The sequence below is a fragment of the Lissotriton vulgaris genome, chromosome 1_1, assembly GCF_964263255.1.
Source record: "Lissotriton vulgaris chromosome 1_1, aLisVul1.2, whole genome shotgun sequence".
Lineage (NCBI taxonomy): Eukaryota > Metazoa > Chordata > Amphibia > Caudata > Salamandridae > Lissotriton > Lissotriton vulgaris.
This window is the reverse complement of record NC_141685.1, coordinates 199,656,369-199,675,814: the sequence shown is the minus strand read 5'-3', so window position 1 is coordinate 199,675,814 and position 19,446 is coordinate 199,656,369. Positions and strand designations below refer to the sequence as shown.

The 19,446-nt window shown below is 49.1% G+C and overlaps 34 non-coding genes across 34 annotated transcripts; 22 read left to right on the top strand and 12 right to left on the bottom strand.

Annotated features, from left to right (window-relative positions):
* Window positions 1-68: 68 nt before the first annotated feature.
* Window positions 69-139, bottom strand: TRNAG-GCC (transfer RNA glycine (anticodon GCC)). The gene has a single exon. It is a non-coding gene; the product is annotated as a tRNA-Gly (tRNA).
* Window positions 140-1,284: 1,145 nt separating this feature from the next.
* On the top strand, window positions 1,285-1,358 carry TRNAN-GUU (transfer RNA asparagine (anticodon GUU)). The gene has a single exon. It is a non-coding gene; the product is annotated as a tRNA-Asn (tRNA).
* Window positions 1,359-1,594: 236 nt separating this feature from the next.
* TRNAW-CCA (transfer RNA tryptophan (anticodon CCA)) lies at window positions 1,595-1,666 on the top strand. Its single transcript has one exon. It is a non-coding gene; the product is annotated as a tRNA-Trp (tRNA).
* Window positions 1,667-1,737: 71 nt separating this feature from the next.
* On the bottom strand, window positions 1,738-1,808 carry TRNAG-GCC (transfer RNA glycine (anticodon GCC)). Its single transcript has one exon. It is a non-coding gene; the product is annotated as a tRNA-Gly (tRNA).
* Window positions 1,809-2,953: 1,145 nt separating this feature from the next.
* Window positions 2,954-3,027, top strand: TRNAN-GUU (transfer RNA asparagine (anticodon GUU)). The gene has a single exon. It is a non-coding gene; the product is annotated as a tRNA-Asn (tRNA).
* A 236-nt stretch (window positions 3,028-3,263) lies between these two features.
* TRNAW-CCA (transfer RNA tryptophan (anticodon CCA)) lies at window positions 3,264-3,335 on the top strand. The gene has a single exon. It is a non-coding gene; the product is annotated as a tRNA-Trp (tRNA).
* Window positions 3,336-3,406: 71 nt separating this feature from the next.
* On the bottom strand, window positions 3,407-3,477 carry TRNAG-GCC (transfer RNA glycine (anticodon GCC)). Its single transcript has one exon. It is a non-coding gene; the product is annotated as a tRNA-Gly (tRNA).
* A 1,161-nt stretch (window positions 3,478-4,638) lies between these two features.
* Window positions 4,639-4,712, top strand: TRNAN-GUU (transfer RNA asparagine (anticodon GUU)). Its single transcript has one exon. It is a non-coding gene; the product is annotated as a tRNA-Asn (tRNA).
* A 236-nt stretch (window positions 4,713-4,948) lies between these two features.
* On the top strand, window positions 4,949-5,020 carry TRNAW-CCA (transfer RNA tryptophan (anticodon CCA)). The gene has a single exon. It is a non-coding gene; the product is annotated as a tRNA-Trp (tRNA).
* A 71-nt stretch (window positions 5,021-5,091) lies between these two features.
* Window positions 5,092-5,162, bottom strand: TRNAG-GCC (transfer RNA glycine (anticodon GCC)). The gene has a single exon. It is a non-coding gene; the product is annotated as a tRNA-Gly (tRNA).
* A 1,161-nt stretch (window positions 5,163-6,323) lies between these two features.
* Window positions 6,324-6,397, top strand: TRNAN-GUU (transfer RNA asparagine (anticodon GUU)). The gene has a single exon. It is a non-coding gene; the product is annotated as a tRNA-Asn (tRNA).
* A 236-nt stretch (window positions 6,398-6,633) lies between these two features.
* Window positions 6,634-6,705, top strand: TRNAW-CCA (transfer RNA tryptophan (anticodon CCA)). Its single transcript has one exon. It is a non-coding gene; the product is annotated as a tRNA-Trp (tRNA).
* Window positions 6,706-6,776: 71 nt separating this feature from the next.
* On the bottom strand, window positions 6,777-6,847 carry TRNAG-GCC (transfer RNA glycine (anticodon GCC)). The gene has a single exon. It is a non-coding gene; the product is annotated as a tRNA-Gly (tRNA).
* Window positions 6,848-8,008: 1,161 nt separating this feature from the next.
* Window positions 8,009-8,082, top strand: TRNAN-GUU (transfer RNA asparagine (anticodon GUU)). The gene has a single exon. It is a non-coding gene; the product is annotated as a tRNA-Asn (tRNA).
* Window positions 8,083-8,318: 236 nt separating this feature from the next.
* Window positions 8,319-8,390, top strand: TRNAW-CCA (transfer RNA tryptophan (anticodon CCA)). The gene has a single exon. It is a non-coding gene; the product is annotated as a tRNA-Trp (tRNA).
* Window positions 8,391-8,461: 71 nt separating this feature from the next.
* TRNAG-GCC (transfer RNA glycine (anticodon GCC)) lies at window positions 8,462-8,532 on the bottom strand. Its single transcript has one exon. It is a non-coding gene; the product is annotated as a tRNA-Gly (tRNA).
* A 1,161-nt stretch (window positions 8,533-9,693) lies between these two features.
* On the top strand, window positions 9,694-9,767 carry TRNAN-GUU (transfer RNA asparagine (anticodon GUU)). The gene has a single exon. It is a non-coding gene; the product is annotated as a tRNA-Asn (tRNA).
* A 236-nt stretch (window positions 9,768-10,003) lies between these two features.
* On the top strand, window positions 10,004-10,075 carry TRNAW-CCA (transfer RNA tryptophan (anticodon CCA)). Its single transcript has one exon. It is a non-coding gene; the product is annotated as a tRNA-Trp (tRNA).
* A 71-nt stretch (window positions 10,076-10,146) lies between these two features.
* On the bottom strand, window positions 10,147-10,217 carry TRNAG-GCC (transfer RNA glycine (anticodon GCC)). Its single transcript has one exon. It is a non-coding gene; the product is annotated as a tRNA-Gly (tRNA).
* Window positions 10,218-11,378: 1,161 nt separating this feature from the next.
* Window positions 11,379-11,452, top strand: TRNAN-GUU (transfer RNA asparagine (anticodon GUU)). The gene has a single exon. It is a non-coding gene; the product is annotated as a tRNA-Asn (tRNA).
* A 236-nt stretch (window positions 11,453-11,688) lies between these two features.
* On the top strand, window positions 11,689-11,760 carry TRNAW-CCA (transfer RNA tryptophan (anticodon CCA)). Its single transcript has one exon. It is a non-coding gene; the product is annotated as a tRNA-Trp (tRNA).
* Window positions 11,761-11,831: 71 nt separating this feature from the next.
* TRNAG-GCC (transfer RNA glycine (anticodon GCC)) lies at window positions 11,832-11,902 on the bottom strand. The gene has a single exon. It is a non-coding gene; the product is annotated as a tRNA-Gly (tRNA).
* A 1,161-nt stretch (window positions 11,903-13,063) lies between these two features.
* Window positions 13,064-13,137, top strand: TRNAN-GUU (transfer RNA asparagine (anticodon GUU)). The gene has a single exon. It is a non-coding gene; the product is annotated as a tRNA-Asn (tRNA).
* Window positions 13,138-13,373: 236 nt separating this feature from the next.
* TRNAW-CCA (transfer RNA tryptophan (anticodon CCA)) lies at window positions 13,374-13,445 on the top strand. The gene has a single exon. It is a non-coding gene; the product is annotated as a tRNA-Trp (tRNA).
* Window positions 13,446-13,516: 71 nt separating this feature from the next.
* On the bottom strand, window positions 13,517-13,587 carry TRNAG-GCC (transfer RNA glycine (anticodon GCC)). The gene has a single exon. It is a non-coding gene; the product is annotated as a tRNA-Gly (tRNA).
* Window positions 13,588-14,748: 1,161 nt separating this feature from the next.
* On the top strand, window positions 14,749-14,822 carry TRNAN-GUU (transfer RNA asparagine (anticodon GUU)). Its single transcript has one exon. It is a non-coding gene; the product is annotated as a tRNA-Asn (tRNA).
* A 236-nt stretch (window positions 14,823-15,058) lies between these two features.
* TRNAW-CCA (transfer RNA tryptophan (anticodon CCA)) lies at window positions 15,059-15,130 on the top strand. Its single transcript has one exon. It is a non-coding gene; the product is annotated as a tRNA-Trp (tRNA).
* Window positions 15,131-15,201: 71 nt separating this feature from the next.
* On the bottom strand, window positions 15,202-15,272 carry TRNAG-GCC (transfer RNA glycine (anticodon GCC)). Its single transcript has one exon. It is a non-coding gene; the product is annotated as a tRNA-Gly (tRNA).
* Window positions 15,273-16,433: 1,161 nt separating this feature from the next.
* On the top strand, window positions 16,434-16,507 carry TRNAN-GUU (transfer RNA asparagine (anticodon GUU)). The gene has a single exon. It is a non-coding gene; the product is annotated as a tRNA-Asn (tRNA).
* A 236-nt stretch (window positions 16,508-16,743) lies between these two features.
* On the top strand, window positions 16,744-16,815 carry TRNAW-CCA (transfer RNA tryptophan (anticodon CCA)). The gene has a single exon. It is a non-coding gene; the product is annotated as a tRNA-Trp (tRNA).
* Window positions 16,816-16,886: 71 nt separating this feature from the next.
* Window positions 16,887-16,957, bottom strand: TRNAG-GCC (transfer RNA glycine (anticodon GCC)). Its single transcript has one exon. It is a non-coding gene; the product is annotated as a tRNA-Gly (tRNA).
* Window positions 16,958-18,118: 1,161 nt separating this feature from the next.
* Window positions 18,119-18,192, top strand: TRNAN-GUU (transfer RNA asparagine (anticodon GUU)). The gene has a single exon. It is a non-coding gene; the product is annotated as a tRNA-Asn (tRNA).
* Window positions 18,193-18,428: 236 nt separating this feature from the next.
* On the top strand, window positions 18,429-18,500 carry TRNAW-CCA (transfer RNA tryptophan (anticodon CCA)). Its single transcript has one exon. It is a non-coding gene; the product is annotated as a tRNA-Trp (tRNA).
* Window positions 18,501-18,571: 71 nt separating this feature from the next.
* On the bottom strand, window positions 18,572-18,642 carry TRNAG-GCC (transfer RNA glycine (anticodon GCC)). Its single transcript has one exon. It is a non-coding gene; the product is annotated as a tRNA-Gly (tRNA).
* Between the last annotated feature and the right edge of the window lie 804 nt (window positions 18,643-19,446).

Here is a 19,446-nt window from a genome sequence, read left to right as displayed (position 1 = left end):
CTTACCATTTTATTCCCCACTGAGTTCATATATATCATTTCGAAAACAAAGTCAAAAGAAAGCAACCTTGCATTGGCCGGGAATCGAACCCGGGCCTCCCGCGTGGCAGGCGAGAATTCTACCACTGAACCACCAATGCTTCACATGGTGTGTTCACAGCAAGAGCTCTGTCCAAGACAGTGGTCAGGTTCACACACTTAAATTGTACACATATGAACAAAGTGTGCGCAGCAGACATGATAACGCCAACGTTTCACATGATGATGGCAAGAATCAGATGCAGGAGACTATAAGTAATAATGTCTTTGCATTTGCTGAGGTCACTGGCTTGGTACTAGAGTTGTGGTTATCAGGGCATGATGGCAGGCTGCTCCTGACAGAAGTGGCTCACAGAATGCACCCGCCAGATCACCAGCACTATTGTGTTTCAGATCATGTCACTGAACTCTCCTCCTGGAAAATCCTTCCCACTGGCTTTGCCAGATTCTGTGTCCTCCCCAAAATGCTGGGGTGAAACGGGCAGAGTTCTGCGCCCTGCGCCCCTTTACGCGTCCCTAACGCCATCCCAACGCGCCCTGGTCGGGCTTAGATCACTGGAGCCTCTGGAGATCAAGAACTCCGGAAGCCTAGGGTCAGGCCTATTGCAGAGGCATCTTGTGCCTGGCCATTCCGGGATTGTTGTGTTTCAGGGCCTAGCCATCAATACTCCTGGGATTTCTTTCCATGAGAACCCTCATGTCCCTGTCCTCCCACAAGCCCGAGCTTTTATGTAAAATAAAGTGTGCTCTGTGGGCCTTCCCCTATGTGCTCTCTGCCTAATCTCTTTCTCCCAAGCTGAGCTCTGCAGGTAAATGTATCTATCTGACTGAGGGGCTAGGGAGGGCCTTTCCCAGCAGTCTTACAAGCCAAGAGTTCAGAGAAAGCACCTGCTCTGGGAAGGAGACTCTGCTCACAGAGAAGACAAGTCCAACATAACACAGTGAAGATGGGATGGGCAAGACACACGCCTCACGGGCTGGTAGCACGCAAACAGAGGAGCAGGGAGCTACGCTAAGCAGGCAAAGAGAAAAGTCATGTATGAGTCTCATGCACTGTGACCGGTAGTAATACTGGCTCTAACACCATTAGACAGTAGTCTACACATCATAAATTACAACAGTAACAAGACACTAAGCAAATGACAAATGCTGTATGGCATAAAGACGCCTTATATAATACAAGCTCCAGGCAGGCGCACACATGTCAAGACATATATTGAGTCTCAGGAAATGTATACAGTCAATAGTCTCTGTGGCGCAATCGGTTAGCGCGTTCGGCTGTTAACCGAAAGGTTGGTGGTTCAAGCCCACCCAGGGACGTAGCCTTTTGTCTGCATGAAACACAGATACGTACCTTTGCTCTTTCCTGCGTGCGATCCTTTCCCTGAATAGTTCAATCCTCAGCGTTCTCACTGCACCTGCAGTCAATTTCAATAATTAGGATAGAAAACAAAAGGCCAAGCCCTGTAATACAACCTTAGGCATATAAGCAGAGGAAAATAAGTCAAAAGGCCCACAGCATTTGTTCATCTGGCATCGAAGGCTGCAAGTGTAAGGACCTCGTGGCGCAACGGTAGCGCGTCTGACTCCAGATCAGAAGGTTGCGTGTTCAAATCACGTCGGGGTCACTGCTTACCATTTTATTCCCCACTGAGTTCATATATATCATTTCGAAAACAAAGTCAAAAGAAAGCAACCTTGCATTGGCCGGGAATCGAACCCGGGCCTCCCGCGTGGCAGGCGAGAATTCTACCACTGAACCACCAATGCTTCACATGGTGTGTTCACAGCAAGAGCTCTGTCCAAGACAGTGGTCAGGTTCACACACTTAAATTGTACACATATGAACAAAGTGTGCGCAGCAGACATGATAACGCCAACGTTTCACATGATGATGGCAAGAATCAGATGCAGGAGACTATAAGTAATAATGTCTTTGCATTTGCTGAGGTCACTGGCTTGGTACTAGAGTTGTGGTTATCAGGGCATGATGGCAGGCTGCTCCTGACAGAAGTGGCTCACAGAATGCACCCGCCAGATCACCAGCACTATTGTGTTTCAGATCATGTCACTGAACTCTCCTCCTGGAAAATCCTTCCCACTGGCTTTGCCAGATTCTGTGTCCTCCCCAAAATGCTGGGGTGAAACGGGCAGAGTTCTGCGCCCTGCGCCCCTTTACGCGTCCCTAATGCCATCCCAACGCGCCCTGGTCGGGCTTAGATCACTGGAGCCTCTGGAGATCAAGAACTCCGGAAGCCTAGGGTCAGGCCTATTGCAGAGGCATCTTGTGCCTGGCCATTCCGGGATTGTTGTGTTTCAGGGCCTAGCCATCAATACTCCTGGGATTTCTTTCCATGAGAACCCTCATGTCCCTGTCCTCCCACAAGCCCGAGCTTTTATGTAAAATAAAGTGTGCTCTGTGGGCCTTCCCCTATGTGCTCTCTGCCTAATCTCTTTCTCCCAAGCTGAGCTCTGCAGGTAAATGTATCTATCTGACTGAGGGGCTAGGGAGGGCCTTTCCCAGCAGTCTTACAAGCTAAGAGTTCAGAGAAAGCACCTGCTCTGGGAAGGAGACTCTGCTCACAGAGAAGACAAGTCCAACATAACACAGTGAAGATGGGATGGGCAAGACACACGCCTCACGGGCTGGTAGCACGCAAACAGAGGAGCAGGGAGCTACGCTAAGCAGGCAAAGAGAAAAGTCATGTATGAGTCTCATGCACTGTGACCGGTAGTAATACTGGCTCTAACACCATTAGACAGTAGTCTACACATCATAAATTACAACAGTAACAAGACACTAAGCAAATGACAAATGCTGTATGGCATAAAGACGCCTTATATAATACAAGCTCCAGGCAGGCGCACACATGTCAAGACATATATTGAGTCTCAGGAAATGTATACAGTCAATAGTCTCTGTGGCGCAATCGGTTAGCGCGTTCGGCTGTTAACCGAAAGGTTGGTGGTTCAAGCCAACCCAGGGACGTAGCCTTTTGTCTGCATGAAACACAGATACGTACCTTTGCTCTTTCCTGCGTGCGATCCTTTCCCTGAATAGTTCAATCCTCAGCGTTCTCACTGCACCTGCAGTCAATTTCAATAATTAGGATAGAAAACAAAAGGCCAAGCCCTGTAATACAACCGTAGGCATATAAGCAGAGGAAAATAAGTCAAAAGGCCCACAGCATTTGTTCATCTGGCATCAAAGGCTGCAAGTGTAAGGACCTCGTGGCGCAACGGTAGCGCGTCTGACTCCAGATCAGAAGGTTGCGTGTTCAAATCACGTCGGGGTCACTGCTTACCATTTTATTCCCCACTGAGTTCATATATATCATTTCGAAAACAAAGTCAAAAGAAAGCAACCTTGCATTGGCCGGGAATCGAACCCGGGCCTCCCTCGTGGCAGGCGAGAATTCTACCACTGAACCACCAATGCTTCACATGGTGTGTTCACAGCAAGAGCTCTGTCCAAGACAGTGGTCAGGTTCACACACTTAAATTGTACACATATGAACAAAGTGTGCGCAGCAGACATGATAACGCCAACGTTTCACATGATGATGGCAAGAATCAGATGCAGGAGACTATAAGTAATAATGTCTTTGCATTTGCTGAGGTCACTGGCTTGGTACTAGAGTTGTGGTTATCAGGGCATGATGGCAGGCTGCTCCTGACAGAAGTGGCTCACAGAATGCACCCGCCAGATCACCAGCACTATTGTGTTTCAGATCATGTCACTGAACTCTCCTCCTGGAAAATCCTTCCCACTGGCTTTGCCAGATTCTGTGTCTTCCCCAAAATGCTGGGGTGAAACGGGCAGAGTTCTGCGCCCTGCGCCCCTTTACGCGTCCCTAACGCCATCCCAACGCGCCCTGGTCGGGCACAGCCCTGGTCGAACTTAGATCACTGGAGCCTCTGGAGATCAAGAACTCCAGAAGCCTAGGGTCAGGCCTATTGCAGAGGCATCTTGTGCCTGGCCATTCCGGGATTGTTGTGTTTCAGGGCCTAGCCATCAATACTCCTGGGATTTCTTTCCATGAGAACCCTCATGTCCCTGTCCTCCCACAAGCCCGAGCTTTTATGTAAAATAAAGTGTGCTCTGTGGGCCTTCCCCTATGTGCTCTCTGCCTAATCTCTTTCTCCCAAGCTGAGCTCTGCAGGTAAATGTATCTATCTGACTGAGGGGCTAGGGAGGGCCTTTCCCAGCAGTCTTACAAGCCAAGAGTTCAGAGAAAGCACCTGCTCTGGGAAGGAGACTCTGCTCACAGAGAAGACAAGTCCAACATAACACAGTGAAGATGGGATGGGCAAGACACACGCCTCACGGGCTGGTAGCACGCAAACAGAGGAGCAGGGAGCTACGCTAAGCAGGCAAAGAGAAAAGTCATGTATGAGTCTCATGCACTGTGACCGGTAGTAATACTGGCTCTAACACCATTAGACAGTAGTCTACACATCATAAATTACAACAGTAACAAGACACTAAGCAAATGACAAATGCTGTATGGCATAAAGACGCCTTATATAATACAAGCTCCAGGCAGGCGCACACATGTCAAGACATATATTGAGTCTCAGGAAATGTATACAGTCAATAGTCTCTGTGGCGCAATCGGTTAGCGCGTTCGGCTGTTAACCGAAAGGTTGGTGGTTCAAGCCCACCCAGGGACGTAGCCTTTTGTCTGCATGAAACACAGATACGTACCTTTGCTCTTTCCTGCGTGCGATCCTTTCCCTGAATAGTTCAATCCTCAGCGTTCTCACTGCACCTGCAGTCAATTTCAATAATTAGGATAGAAAACAAAAGGCCAAGCCCTGTAATACAACCGTAGGCATATAAGCAGAGGAAAATAAGTCAAAAGGCCCACAGCATTTGTTCATCTGGCATCGAAGGCTGCAAGTGTAAGGACTTCGTGGCGCAACGGTAGCGCGTCTGACTCCAGATCAGAAGGTTGCGTGTTCAAATCACGTCGGGGTCACTGCTTACCATTTTATTCCCCACTGAGTTCATATATATCATTTCGAAAACAAAGTCAAAAGAAAGCAACCTTGCATTGGCCGGGAATCGAACCCGGGCCTCCCTCGTGGCAGGCGAGAATTCTACCACTGAACCACCAATGCTTCACATGGTGTGTTCACAGCAAGAGCTCTGTCCAAGACAGTGGTCAGGTTCACACACTTAAATTGTACACATATGAACAAAGTGTGCGCAGCAGACATGATAACGCCAACGTTTCACATGATGATGGCAAGAATCAGATGCAGGAGACTATAAGTAATAATGTCTTTGCATTTGCTGAGGTCACTGGCTTGGTACTAGAGTTGTGGTTATCAGGGCATGATGGCAGGCTGCTCCTGACAGAAGTGGCTCACAGAATGCACCCGCCAGATCACCAGCACTATTGTGTTTCAGATCATGTCACTGAACTCTCCTCCTGGAAAATCCTTCCCACTGGCTTTGCCAGATTCTGTGTCCTCCCCAAAATGCTGGGGTGAAACGGGCAGAGTTCTGCGCCCTGCGCCCCTTTACGCGTCCCTAACGCCATCCCAACGCGCCCTGGTCGGGCACAGCCCTGGTCGAACTTAGATCACTGGAGCCTCTGGAGATCAAGAACTCCAGAAGCCTAGGGTCAGGCCTATTGCAGAGGCATCTTGTGCCTGGCCATTCCGGGATTGTTGTGTTTCAGGGCCTAGCCATCAATACTCCTGGGATTTCTTTCCATTAGAACCCTCATGTCCCTGTCCTCCCACAAGCCCGAGCTTTTATGTAAAATAAAGTGTGCTCTGTGGGCCTTCCCCTATGTGCTCTCTGCCTAATCTCTTTCTCCCAAGCTGAGCTCTGCAGGTAAATGTATCTATCTGACTGAGGGGCTAGGGAGGGCCTTTCCCAGCAGTCTTACAAGCCAAGAGTTCAGAGAAAGCACCTGCTCTGGGAAGGAGACTCTGCTCACAGAGAAGACAAGTCCAACATAACACAGTGAAGATGGGATGGGCAAGACACACGCCTCACGGGCTGGTAGCACGCAAACAGAGGAGCAGGGAGCTACGCTAAGCAGGCAAAGAGAAAAGTCATGTATGAGTCTCATGCACTGTGACCGGTAGTAATGCTGGCTCTAACACCATTAGACAGTAGTCTACACATCATAAATTACAACAGTAACAAGACACTAAGCAAATGACAAATGCTGTATGGCATAAAGACGCCTTATATAATACAAGCTCCAGGCAGGCGCACACATGTCAAGACATATATTGAGTCTCAGGAAATGTATACAGTCAATAGTCTCTGTGGCGCAATCGGTTAGCGCGTTCGGCTGTTAACCGAAAGGTTGGTGGTTCAAGCCCACCCAGGGACGTTGCCTTTTGTCTGCATGAAACACAGATACGTACCTTTGCTCTTTCCTGCGTGCGATCCTTTCCCTGAATAGGTCAATCCTCAGCGTTCTCACTGCACCTGCAGTCAATTTCAATAATTAGGATAGAAAACAAAAGGCCAAGCCCTGTAATACAACCGTAGGCATATAAGCAGAGGAAAATAAGTCAAAAGGCCCACAGCATTTGTTCATCTGGCATCGAAGGCTGCAAGTGTAAGGACCTCGTGGCGCAACGGTAGCGCGTCTGACTCCAGATCAGAAGGTTGCGTGTTCAAATCACGTCGGGGTCACTGCTTACCATTTTATTCCCCACTGAGTTCATATATATCATTTCGAAAACAAAGTCAAAAGAAAGCAACCTTGCATTGGCCGGGAATCGAACCCGGGCCTCCCGCGTGGCGGGCGAGAATTCTACCACTGAACCACCAATGCTTCACATGGTGTGTTCACAGCAAGAGCTCTGTCCAAGACAGTGGTCAGGTTCACACACTTAAATTGTACACATATGAACAAAGTGTGCGCAGCAGACATGATAACGCCAACGTTTCACATGATGGTGGCAAGAATCAGATGCAGGAGACTATAAGTAATAATGTCTTTGCATTTGCTGAGGTCACTGGCTTGGTACTAGAGTTGTGGTTATCAGGGCATGATGGCAGGCTGCTCCTGACAGAAGTGGCTCACAGAATGCACCCGCCAGATCACCAGCACTATTGTGTTTCAGATCATGTCACTGAACTCTCCTCCTGGAAAATCCTTCCCACTGGCTTTGCCAGATTCTGTGTCCTCCCCAAAATGCTGGGGTGAAACGGGCAGAGTTCTGCGCCCTGCGCCCCTTTACGCGTCCCTAACGCCATCCCAACGCGCCCTGGTCGGGCACAGCCCTGATCGGGCTTAGATCACTGGAGCCTCTGGAGATCAAGAACTCCGGAAGCCTAGGGTCAGGCCTATTGCAGAGGCATCTTGTGCCTGGCCATTCCGGGATTGTTGTGTTTCAGGGCCTAGCCATCAATACTCCTGGGATTTCTTTCCATGAGAACCCTCATGTCCCTGTCCTCCCACAAGCCCGAGCTTTTATGTAAAATAAAGTGTGCTCTGTGGGCCTTCCCCTATGTGCTCTCTGCCTAATCTCTTTCTCCCAAGCTGAGCTCTGCAGGTAAATGTATCTATCTGACTGAGGGGCTAGGGAGGGCCTTTCCCAGCAGTCTTACAAGCCAAGAGTTCAGAGAAAGCACCTGCTCTGGGAAGGAGACTCTGCTCACAGAGAAGACAAGTCCAACATAACACAGTGAAGATGGGATGGGCAAGACACACGCCTCACGGGCTGGTAGCACGCAAACAGAGGAGCAGGGAGCTACGCTAAGCAGGCAAAGAGAAAAGTCATGTATGAGTCTCATGCACTGTGACCGGTAGTAATACTGGCTCTAACACCATTAGACAGTAGTCTACACATCATAAATTACAACAGTAACAAGACACTAAGCAAATGACAAATGCTGTATGGCATAAAGACGCCTTATATAATACAAGCTCCAGGCAGGCGCACACATGTCAAGACATATATTGAGTCTCAGGAAATGTATACAGTCAATAGTCTCTGTGGCGCAATCGGTTAGCGCGTTCGGCTGTTAACCGAAAGGTTGGTGGTTCAAGCCCACCCAGGGACGTAGCCTTTTGTCTGCATGAAACACAGATACGTACCTTTGCTCTTTCCTGCGTGCGATCCTTTCCCTGAATAGTTCAATCCTCAGCGTTCTCACTGCACCTGCAGTCAATTTCAATAATTAGGATAGAAAACAAAAGGCCAAGCCCTGTAATACAACCGTAGGCATATAAGCAGAGGAAAATAAGTCAAAAGGCCCACAGCATTTGTTCATCTGGCATCAAAGGCTGCAAGTGTAAGGACCTCGTGGCGCAACGGTAGCGCGTCTGACTCCAGATCAGAAGGTTGCGTGTTCAAATCACGTTGGGGTCACTGCTTACCATTTTATTCCCCACTGAGTTCATATATATCATTTCGAAAACAAAGTCAAAAGAAAGCAACCTTGCATTGGCCGGGAATCGAACCCGGGCCTCCCTCGTGGCAGGCGAGAATTCTACCACTGAACCACCAATGCTTCACATGGTGTGTTCACAGCAAGAGCTCTGTCCAAGACAGTGGTCAGGTTCACACACTTAAATTGTACACATATGAACAAAGTGTGCGCAGCAGACATGATAACGCCAACGTTTCACATGATGATGGCAAGAATCAGATGCAGGAGACTATAAGTAATAATGTCTTTGCATTTGCTGAGGTCACTGGCTTGGTACTAGAGTTGTGGTTATCAGGGCATGATGGCAGGCTGCTCCTGACAGAAGTGGCTCACAGAATGCACCCGCCAGATCACCAGCACTATTGTGTTTCAGATCATGTCACTGAACTCTCCTCCTGGAAAATCCTTCCCACTGGCTTTGCCAGATTCTGTGTCTTCCCCAAAATGCTGGGGTGAAACGGGCAGAGTTCTGCGCCGTGCGCCCCTTTACGCGTCCCTAACGCCATCCCAACGCGCCCTGGTCGGGCACAGCCCTGGTCGAACTTAGATCACTGGAGCCTCTGGAGATCAAGAACTCCAGAAGCCTAGGGTCAGGCCTATTGCAGAGGCATCTTGTGCCTGGCCATTCCGGGATTGTTGTGTTTCAGGGCCTAGCCATCAATACTCCTGGGATTTCTTTCCATGAGAACCCTCATGTCCCTGTCCTCCCACAAGCCCGAGCTTTTATGTAAAATAAAGTGTGCTCTGTGGGCCTTCCCCTATGTGCTCTCTGCCTAATCTCTTTCTCCCAAGCTGAGCTCTGCAGGTAAATGTATCTATCTGACTGAGGGGCTAGGGAGGGCCTTTCCCAGCAGTCTTACAAGCCAAGAGTTCAGAGAAAGCACCTGCTCTGGGAAGGAGACTCTGCTCACAGAGAAGACAAGTCCAACATAACACAGTGAAGATGGGATGGGCAAGACACACGCCTCACGGGCTGGTAGCACGCAAACAGAGGAGCAGGGAGCTACGCTAAGCAGGCAAAGAGAAAAGTCATGTATGAGTCTCATGCACTGTGACCGGTAGTAATACTGGCTCTAACACCATTAGACAGTAGTCTACACATCATAAATTACAACAGTAACAAGACACTAAGCAAATGACAAATGCTGTATGGCATAAAGACGCCTTATATAATACAAGCTCCAGGCAGGCGCACACATGTCAAGACATATATTGAGTCTCAGGAAATGTATACAGTCAATAGTCTCTGTGGCGCAATCGGTTAGCGCGTTCGGCTGTTAACCGAAAGGTTGGTGGTTCAAGCCCACCCAGGGACGTAGCCTTTTGTCTGCATGAAACACAGATACGTACCTTTGCTCTTTCCTGCGTGCGATCCTTTCCCTGAATAGTTCAATCCTCAGCGTTCTCACTGCACCTGCAGTCAATTTCAATAATTAGGATAGAAAACAAAAGGCCAAGCCCTGTAATACAACCGTAGGCATATAAGCAGAGGAAAATAAGTCAAAAGGCCCACAGCATTTGTTCATCTGGCATCGAAGGCTGCAAGTGTAAGGACTTCGTGGCGCAACGGTAGCGCGTCTGACTCCAGATCAGAAAGTTGCGTGTTCAAATCACGTCGGGGTCACTGCTTACCATTTTATTCCCCACTGAGTTCATATATATCATTTCGAAAACAAAGTCAAAAGAAAGCAACCTTGCATTGGCCGGGAATCGAACCCGGGCCTCCCGCGTGGCAGGCGAGAATTCTACCACTGAACCACCAATGCTTCACATGGTGTGTTCACAGCAAGAGCTCTGTCCAAGACAGTGGTCAGGTTCACACACTTAAATTGTACACATATGAACAAAGTGTGCGCAGCAGACATGATAACGCCAACGTTTCACATGATGATGGCAAGAATCAGATGCAGGAGACTATAAGTAATAATGTCTTTGCATTTGCTGAGGTCACTGGCTTGGTACTAGAGTTGTGGTTATCAGGGCATGATGGCAGGCTGCTCCTGACAGAAGTGGCTCACAGAATGCACCCGCCAGATCACCAGCACTATTGTGTTTCAGATCATGTCACTGAACTCTCCTCCTGGAAAATCCTTCCCACTGGCTTTGCCAGATTCTGTGTCCTCCCCAAAATGCTGGGGTGAAACGGGCAGAGTTCTGCGCCCTGCGCCCCTTTACGCGTCCCTAACGCCATCCCAACGCGCCCTGGTCGGGCACAGCCCTGGTCGAACTTAGATCACTGGAGCCTCTGGAGATCAAGAACTCCAGAAGCCTAGGGTCAGGCCTATTGCAGAGGCATCTTGTGCCTGGCCATTCCGGGATTGTTGTGTTTCAGGGCCTAGCCATCAATACTCCTGGGATTTCTTTCCATGAGAACCCTCATGTCCCTGTCCTCCCACAAGCCCGAGCTTTTATGTAAAATAAAGTGTGCTCTGTGGGCCTTCCCCTATGTGCTCTCTGCCTAATCTCTTTCTCCCAAGCTGAGCTCTGCAGGTAAATGTATCTATCTGACTGAGGGGCTAGGGAGGGCCTTTCCCAGCAGTCTTACAAGCCAAGAGTTCAGAGAAAGCACCTGCTCTGGGAAGGAGACTCTGCTCACAGAGAAGACAAGTCCAACATAACACAGTGAAGATGGGATGGGCAAGACACACGCCTCACGGGCTGGTAGCACGCAAACAGAGGAGCAGGGAGCTACGCTAAGCAGGCAAAGAGAAAAGTCATGTATGAGTCTCATGCACTGTGACCGGTAGTAATGCTGGCTCTAACACCATTAGACAGTAGTCTACACATCATAAATTACAACAGTAACAAGACACTAAGCAAATGACAAATGCTGTATGGCATAAAGACGCCTTATATAATACAAGCTCCAGGCAGGCGCACACATGTCAAGACATATATTGAGTCTCAGGAAATGTATACAGTCAATAGTCTCTGTGGCGCAATCGGTTAGCGCGTTCGGCTGTTAACCGAAAGGTTGGTGGTTCAAGCCCACCCAGGGACGTTGCCTTTTGTCTGCATGAAACACAGATACGTACCTTTGCTCTTTCCTGCGTGCGATCCTTTCCCTGAATAGGTCAATCCTCAGCGTTCTCACTGCACCTGCAGTCAATTTCAATAATTAGGATAGAAAACAAAAGGCCAAGCCCTGTAATACAACCGTAGGCATATAAGCAGAGGAAAATAAGTCAAAAGGCCCACAGCATTTGTTCATCTGGCATCGAAGGCTGCAAGTGTAAGGACCTCGTGGCGCAACGGTAGCGCGTCTGACTCCAGATCAGAAGGTTGCGTGTTCAAATCACGTCGGGGTCACTGCTTACCATTTTATTCCCCACTGAGTTCATATATATCATTTCGAAAACAAAGTCAAAAGAAAGCAACCTTGCATTGGCCGGGAATCGAACCCGGGCCTCCCGCGTGGCGGGCGAGAATTCTACCACTGAACCACCAATGCTTCACATGGTGTGTTCACAGCAAGAGCTCTGTCCAAGACAGTGGTCAGGTTCACACACTTAAATTGTACACATATGAACAAAGTGTGCGCAGCAGACATGATAACGCCAACGTTTCACATGATGGTGGCAAGAATCAGATGCAGGAGACTATAGGTAATAATGTCTTTGCATTTGCTGAGGTCACTGGCTTGGTACTAGAGTTGTGGTTATCAGGGCATGATGGCAGGCTGCTCCTGACAGAAGTGGCTCACAGAATGCACCCGCCAGATCACCAGCACTATTGTGTTTGAGATCATGTCACTGAACTCTCCTCCTGGAAAATCCTTCCCACTGGCTTTGCCAGATTCTGTGTCCTCCCCAAAATGCTGGGGTGAAACGGGCAGAGTTCTGCGCCCTGCGCCCCTTTACGCGTCCCTAACGCCATCCCAACGCGCCCTGGTCGGGCACAGCCCTGGTCGGGCTTAGATCACTGGAGCCTCTGGAGATCAAGAACTCCGGAAGCCTAGGGTCAGGCCTATTGCAGAGGCATCTTGTGCCTGGCCATTCCGGGATTGTTGTGTTTCAGGGCCTAGCCATCAATACTCCTGGGATTTCTTTCCATGAGAACCCTCATGTCCCTGTCCTCCCACAAGCCCGAGCTTTTATGTAAAATAAAGTGTGCTCTGTGGGCCTTCCCCTATGTGCTCTCTGCCTAATCTCTTTCTCCCAAGCTGAGCTCTGCAGGTAAATGTATCGATCTGACTGAGGGGCTAGGGAGGGCCTTTCCCAGCAGTCTTACAAGCCAAGAGTTCAGAGAAAGCACCTGCTCTGGGAAGGAGACTCTGCTCACAGAGAAGACAAGTCCCACATAACACAGTGAAGATGGGATGGGCAAGACACACGCCTCACGGGCTGGTAGCACGCAAACAGAGGAGCAGGGAGCTACGCTAAGCAGGCAAAGAGAAAAGTCATGTATGAGTCTCATGCACTGTGACCGGTAGTAATACTGGCTCTAACACCATTAGACAGTAGTCTACACATCATAAATTACAACAGTAACAAGACACTAAGCAAATGACAAATGCTGTATGGCATAAAGACGCCTTATATAATACAAGCTCCAGGCAGGCGCACACATGTCAAGACATATATTGAGTCTCAGGAAATGTATACAGTCAATAGTCTCTGTGGCGCAATCGGTTAGCGCGTTCGGCTGTTAACCGAAAGGTTGGTGGTTCAAGCCCACCCAGGGACGTAGCCTTTTGTCTGCATGAAACACAGATACATACCTTTGCTCTTTCCTGCGTGCGATCCTTTCCCTGAATAGTTCAATCCTCAGCGTTCTCACTGCACCTGCAGTCAATTTCAATAATTAGGATAGAAAACAAAAGGCCAAGCTCTGTAATACAACCGTAGGCATATAAGCAGAGGAAAATAAGTCAAAAGGCCCACAGCATTTGTTCATCTGGCATCGAAGGCTGCAAGTGTAAGGACCTCGTGGCGCAACGGTAGCGCGTCTGACTCCAGATCAGAAGGTTGCGTGTTCAAATCACGTCGGGGTCACTGCTTACCATTTTATTCCCCACTGAGTTCATATATATCATTTCGAAAACAAAGTCAAAAGAAAGCAACCTTGCATTGGCCGGGAATCGAACCCGGGCCTCCCGCGTGGCAGGCGAGAATTCTACCACTGAACCACCAATGCTTCACATGGTGTGTTCACAGCAAGAGCTCTGTCCAAGACAGTGGTCAGGTTCACACACTTAAATTGTACACATATGAACAAAGTGTGCGCAGCAGACATGATAACGCCAACGTTTCACATGATGATGGCAAGAATCAGATGCAGGAGACTATAAGTAATAATGTCTTTGCATTTGCTGAGGTCACTGGCTTGGTACTAGAGTTGTGGTTATCAGGGCATGATGGCAGGCTGCTCCTGACAGAAGTGGCTCACAGAATGCACCCGCCAGATCACCAGCACTATTGTGTTTCAGATCATGTCACTGAACTCTCCTCCTGGAAAATCCTTCCCACTGGCTTTGCCAGATTCTGTGTCCTCCCCAAAATGCTGGGGTGAAACGGGCAGAGTTCTGCGCCCTGCGCCCCTTTACGCGTCCCTAACGCCATCCCAACGCGCCCTGGTCGGGCACAGCCCTGATCGGGCTTAGATCACTGGAGCCTCTGGAGATCAAGAACTCCGGAAGCCTAGGGTCAGGCCTATTGCAGAGGCATCTTGTGCCTGGCCATTCCGGGATTGTTGTGTTTCAGGGCCTAGCCATCAATACTCCTGGGATTTCTTTCCATGAGAACCCTCATGTCCCTGTCCTCCCACAAGCCCGAGCTTTTATGTAAAATAAAGTGTGCTCTGTGGGCCTTCCCCTATGTGCTCTCTGCCTAATCTCTTTCTCCCAAGCTGAGCTCTGCAGGTAAATGTATCTATCTGACTGAGGGGCTAGGGGGGGCCTTTCCCAGCAGTCTTACAAGCCAAGAGTTCAGAGAAAGCACCTGCTCTGGGAAGGAGACTCTGCTCACAGAGAAGACAAGTCCAACATAACACAGTGAAGATGGGATGGGCAAGACACACGCCTCACGGGCTGGTAGCACGCAAACAGAGGAGCAGGGAGCTACGCTAAGCAGGCAAAGAGAAAAGTCATGTATGAGTCTCATGCACTGTGACCGGTAGTAATACTGGCTCTAACACCATTAGACAGTAGTCTACACATCATAAATTACAACAGTAACAAGACACTAAGCAAATGACAAATGCTGTATGGCATAAAGACGCCTTATATAATACAAGCTCCAGGCAGGCGCACACATGTCAAGACATATATTGAGTCTCAGGAAATGTATACAGTCAATAGTCTCTGTGGCGCAATCGGTTAGCGCGTTCGGCTGTTAACCGAAAGGTTGGTGGTTCAAGCCCACCCAGGGACGTAGCCTTTTGTCTGCATGAAACACAGATACGTACCTTTGCTCTTTCCTGCGTGCGATCCTTTCCCTGAATAGTTCAATCCTCAGCGTTCTCACTGCACCTGCAGTCAATTTCAATAATTAGGATAGAAAACAAAAGGCCAAGCCCTGTAATACAACCATAGGCATATAAGCAGAGGAAAATAAGTCAAAAGGCCCACAGCATTTGTTCATCTGGCATCAAAGGCTGCAAGTGTAAGGACCTCGTGGCGCAACGGTAGCGCGTCTGACTCCAGATCAGAAGGTTGCGTGTTCAAATCACGTCGGGGTCACTGCTTACCATTTTATTCCCCACTGAGTTCATATATATCATTTCGAAAACAAAGTCAAAAGAAAGCAACCTTGCATTGGCCGGGAATCGAACCCGGGCCTCCCTCGTGGCAGGCGAGAATTCTACCACTGAACCACCAATGCTTCACATGGTGTGTTCACAGCAAGAGCTCTGTCCAAGACAGTGGTCAGGTTCACACACTTAAATTGTACACATATGAACAAAGTGTGCGCAGCAGACATGATAACGCCAACGTTTCACATGATGATGGCAAGAATCAGATGCAGGAGACTATAAGTAATAATGTCTTTGCATTTGCTGAGGTCACTGGCTTGGTACTAGAGTTGTGGTTATCAGGGCATGATGGCAGGCTGCTCCTGACAGAAGTGGCTCACAGAATGCACCCGCCAGATCACCAGCACTATTGTGTTTCAGATCATGTCACTGAACTCTCCTCCTGGAAAATCCTTCCCACTGGCTTTGCCAGATTCTGTGTCCTCCCCAAAATGCTGGGGTGAAACGGGCAGAGTTCTGCGCCCTGCGCCCCTTTACGCGTCCCTAACGCCATCCCAACGCGCCCTGGTCGGGCACAGCCCTGGTCGGGCTTAGATCACTGGAGCCTCTGGAGATCAAGAACTCCGGAAGCCTAGAGTCAGGCCTATTGCAGAGGCATCTTGTGCCTGGCCATTCCGGGATTGTTGTGTTTCAGGGCCTAGCCATCAATACTCCTGGGATTTCTTTCCATGAGAACCCTCATGTCCCTGTCCTCCCACAAGCCCGAGCTTTTATGTAAAATAAAGTGTGCTCTGTGGGCCTTCCCCTATGTGCTCTCTGCCTAATCTCTTTCTCCCAAGCTGAGCTCTGCAGGTAAATGTATCGATCTGACTGAGGGGCTAGGGAGGGCCTTTCCCAGCAGTCTTACAAGCCAAGAGTTCAGAGAAAGCACCTGCTCTGGGAAGGAGACTCTGCTCACAGAGAAGACAAGTCCCACATAACACAGTGAAGATGGGATGGGCAAGACACACGCCTCACGGGCTGGTAGCACGCAAACAGAGGAGCAGGGAGCTACGCTAAGCAGGCAAAGAGAAAAGTCATGTATGAGTCTCATGCACTGTGACCGGTAGTAATACTGGCTCTAACACCATTAGACAGTAGTCTACACATCATAAATTACAACAGTAACAAGACACTAAGCAAATGACAAATGCTGTATGGCATAAAGACGCCTTATATAATACAAGCTCCAGGCAGGCGCACACATGTCAAGACATATATTGAGTCTCAGGAAATGTATACAGTCAATAGTCTCTGTGGCGCAATCGGTTAGCGCGTTCGGCTGTTAACCGAAAGGTTGGTGGTTCAAGCCCACCCAGGGACGTAGCCTTTTGTCTGCATGAAACACAGATACGTACCTTTGCTCTTTCCTGCGTGCGATCCTTTCCCTGAATAGTTCAATCCTCAGCGTTCTCACTGCACCTGCAGTCAATTTCAATAATTAGGATAGAAAACAAAAGGCCAAGCTCTGTAATACAACCGTAGGCATATAAGCAGAGGAAAATAAGTCAAAAGGCCCACAGCATTTGTTCATCTGGCATCGAAGGCTGCAAGTGTAAGGACCTCGTGGCGCAACGGTAGCGCGTCTGACTCCAGATCAGAAGGTTGCGTGTTCAAATCACGTCGGGGTCACTGCTTACCATTTTATTCCCCACTGAGTTCATATATATCATTTCGAAAACAAAGTCAAAAGAAAGCAACCTTGCATTGGCCGGGAATCGAACCCGGGCCTCCCGCGTGGCAGGCGAGAATTCTACCACTGAACCACCAATGCTTCACATGGTGTGTTCACAGCAAGAGCTCTGTCCAAGACAGTGGTCAGGTTCACACACTTAAATTGTACACATATGAACAAAGTGTGCGCAGCAGACATGATAACGCCAACGTTTCACATGATGATGGCAAGAATCAGATGCAGGAGACTATAAGTAATAATGTCTTTGCATTTGCTGAGGTCACTGGCTTGGTACTAGAGTTGTGGTTATCAGGGCATGATGGCAGGCTGCTCCTGACAGAAGTGGCTCACAGAATGCACCCGCCAGATCACCAGCACTATTGTGTTTCAGATCATGTCACTGAACTCTCCTCCTGGAAAATCCTTCCCACTGGCTTTGCCAGATTCTGTGTCCTCCCCAAAATGCTGGGGTGAAACGGGCAGAGTTCTGCGCCCTGCGCCCCTTTACGCGTCCCTAACGCCATCCCAACGCGCCCTGGTCGGGCACAGCCCTGATCGGGCTTAGATCACTGGAGCCTCTGGAGATCAAGAACTCCGGAAGCCTAGGGTCAGGCCTATTGCAGAGGCATCTTGTGCCTGGCCATTCCGGGATTGTTGTGTTTCAGGGCCTAGCCATCAATACTCCTGGGATTTCTTTCCATGAGAACCCTCATGTCCCTGTCCTCCCACAAGCCCGAGCTTTTATGTAAAATAAAGTGTGCTCTGTGGGCCTTCCCCTATGTGCTCTCTGCCTAATCTCTTTCTCCCAAGCTGAGCTCTGCAGGTAAATGTATCTATCTGACTGAGGGGCTAGGGAGGGCCTTTCCCAGCAGTCTTACAAGCCAAGAGTTCAGAGAAAGCACCTGCTCTGGGAAGGAGACTCTGCTCACAGAGAAGACAAGTCCAACATAACACAGTGAAGATGGGATGGGCAAGACACACGCCTCACGGGCTGGTAGCACGCAAACAGAGGAGCAGGGAGCTACGCTAAGCAGGCAAAGAGAAAAGTCATGTATGAGTCTCATGCACTGTGACCGGTAGTAATACTGGCTCTAACACCATTAGACAGTAGTCTACACATCATAAATTACAACAGTAACAAGACACTAAGCAAATGACAAATGCTGTATGGCATAAAGACGCCTTATATAATACAAGCTCCAGGCAGGCGCACACATGTCAAGACATATATTGAGTCTCAGGAAATGTATACAGTCAATAGTCTCTGTGGCGCAATCGGTTAGCGCGTTCGGCTGTTAACCGAAAGGTTGGTGGTTCAAGCCCACCCAGGGACGTAGCCTTTTGTCTGCATGAAACACAGATACGTACCTTTGCTCTTTCCTGCGTGCGATCCTTTCCCTGAATAGTTCAATCCTCAGCGTTCTCACTGCACCTGCAGTCAATTTCAATAATTAGGATAGAAAACAAAAGGCCAAGCCCTGTAATACAACCGTAGGCATATAAGCAGAGGAAAATAAGTCAAAAGGCCCACAGCATTTGTTCATCTGGCATCAAAGGCTGCAAGTGTAAGGACCTCGTGGCGCAACGGTAGCGCGTCTGACTCCAGATCAGAAGGTTGCGTGTTCAAATCACGTCGGGGTCACTGCTTACCATTTTATTCCCCACTGAGTTCATATATATCATTTCGAAAACAAAGTCAAAAGAAAGCAACCTTGCATTGGCCGGGAATCGAACCCGGGCCTCCCTCGTGGCAGGCGAGAATTCTACCACTGAACCACCAATGCTTCACATGGTGTGTTCACAGCAAGAGCTCTGTCCAAGACAGTGGTCAGGTTCACACACTTAAATTGTACACATATGAACAAAGTGTGCGCAGCAGACATGATAACGCCAACGTTTCACATGATGATGGCAAGAATCAGATGCAGGAGACTATAAGTAATAATGTCTTTGCATTTGCTGAGGTCACTGGCTTGGTACTAGAGTTGTGGTTATCAGGGCATGATGGCAGGCTGCTCCTGACAGAAGTGGCTCACAGAATGCACCCGCCAGATCACCAGCACTATTGTGTTTCAGATCATGTCACTGAACTCTCCTCCTGGAAAATCCTTCCCACTGGCTTTGCCAGATTCTGTGTCTTCCCCAAAATGCTGGGGTGAAACGGGCAGAGTTCTGCGCCCTGCGCCCCTTTACGCGTCCCTAACGCCATCCCAACGCGCCCTGGTCGGGCACAGCCCTGGTCGAACTTAGATCACTGGAGCCTCTGGAGATCAAGAACTCCAGAAGCCTAGGGTCAGGCCTATTGCAGAGGCATCTTGTGCCTGGCCATTCCGGGATTGTTGTGTTTCAGGGCCTAGCCATCAATACTCCTGGGATTTCTTTCCATGAGAACCCTCATGTCCCTGTCCTCCCACAAGCCCGAGCTTTTATGTAAAATAAAGTGTGCTCTGTGGGCCTTCCCCTATGTGCTCTCTGCCTAATCTCTTTCTCCCAAGCTGAGCTCTGCAGGTAAATGTATCTATCTGACTGAGGGGCTAGGGAGGGCCTTTCCCAGCAGTCTTACAAGCCAAGAGTTCAGAGAAAGCACC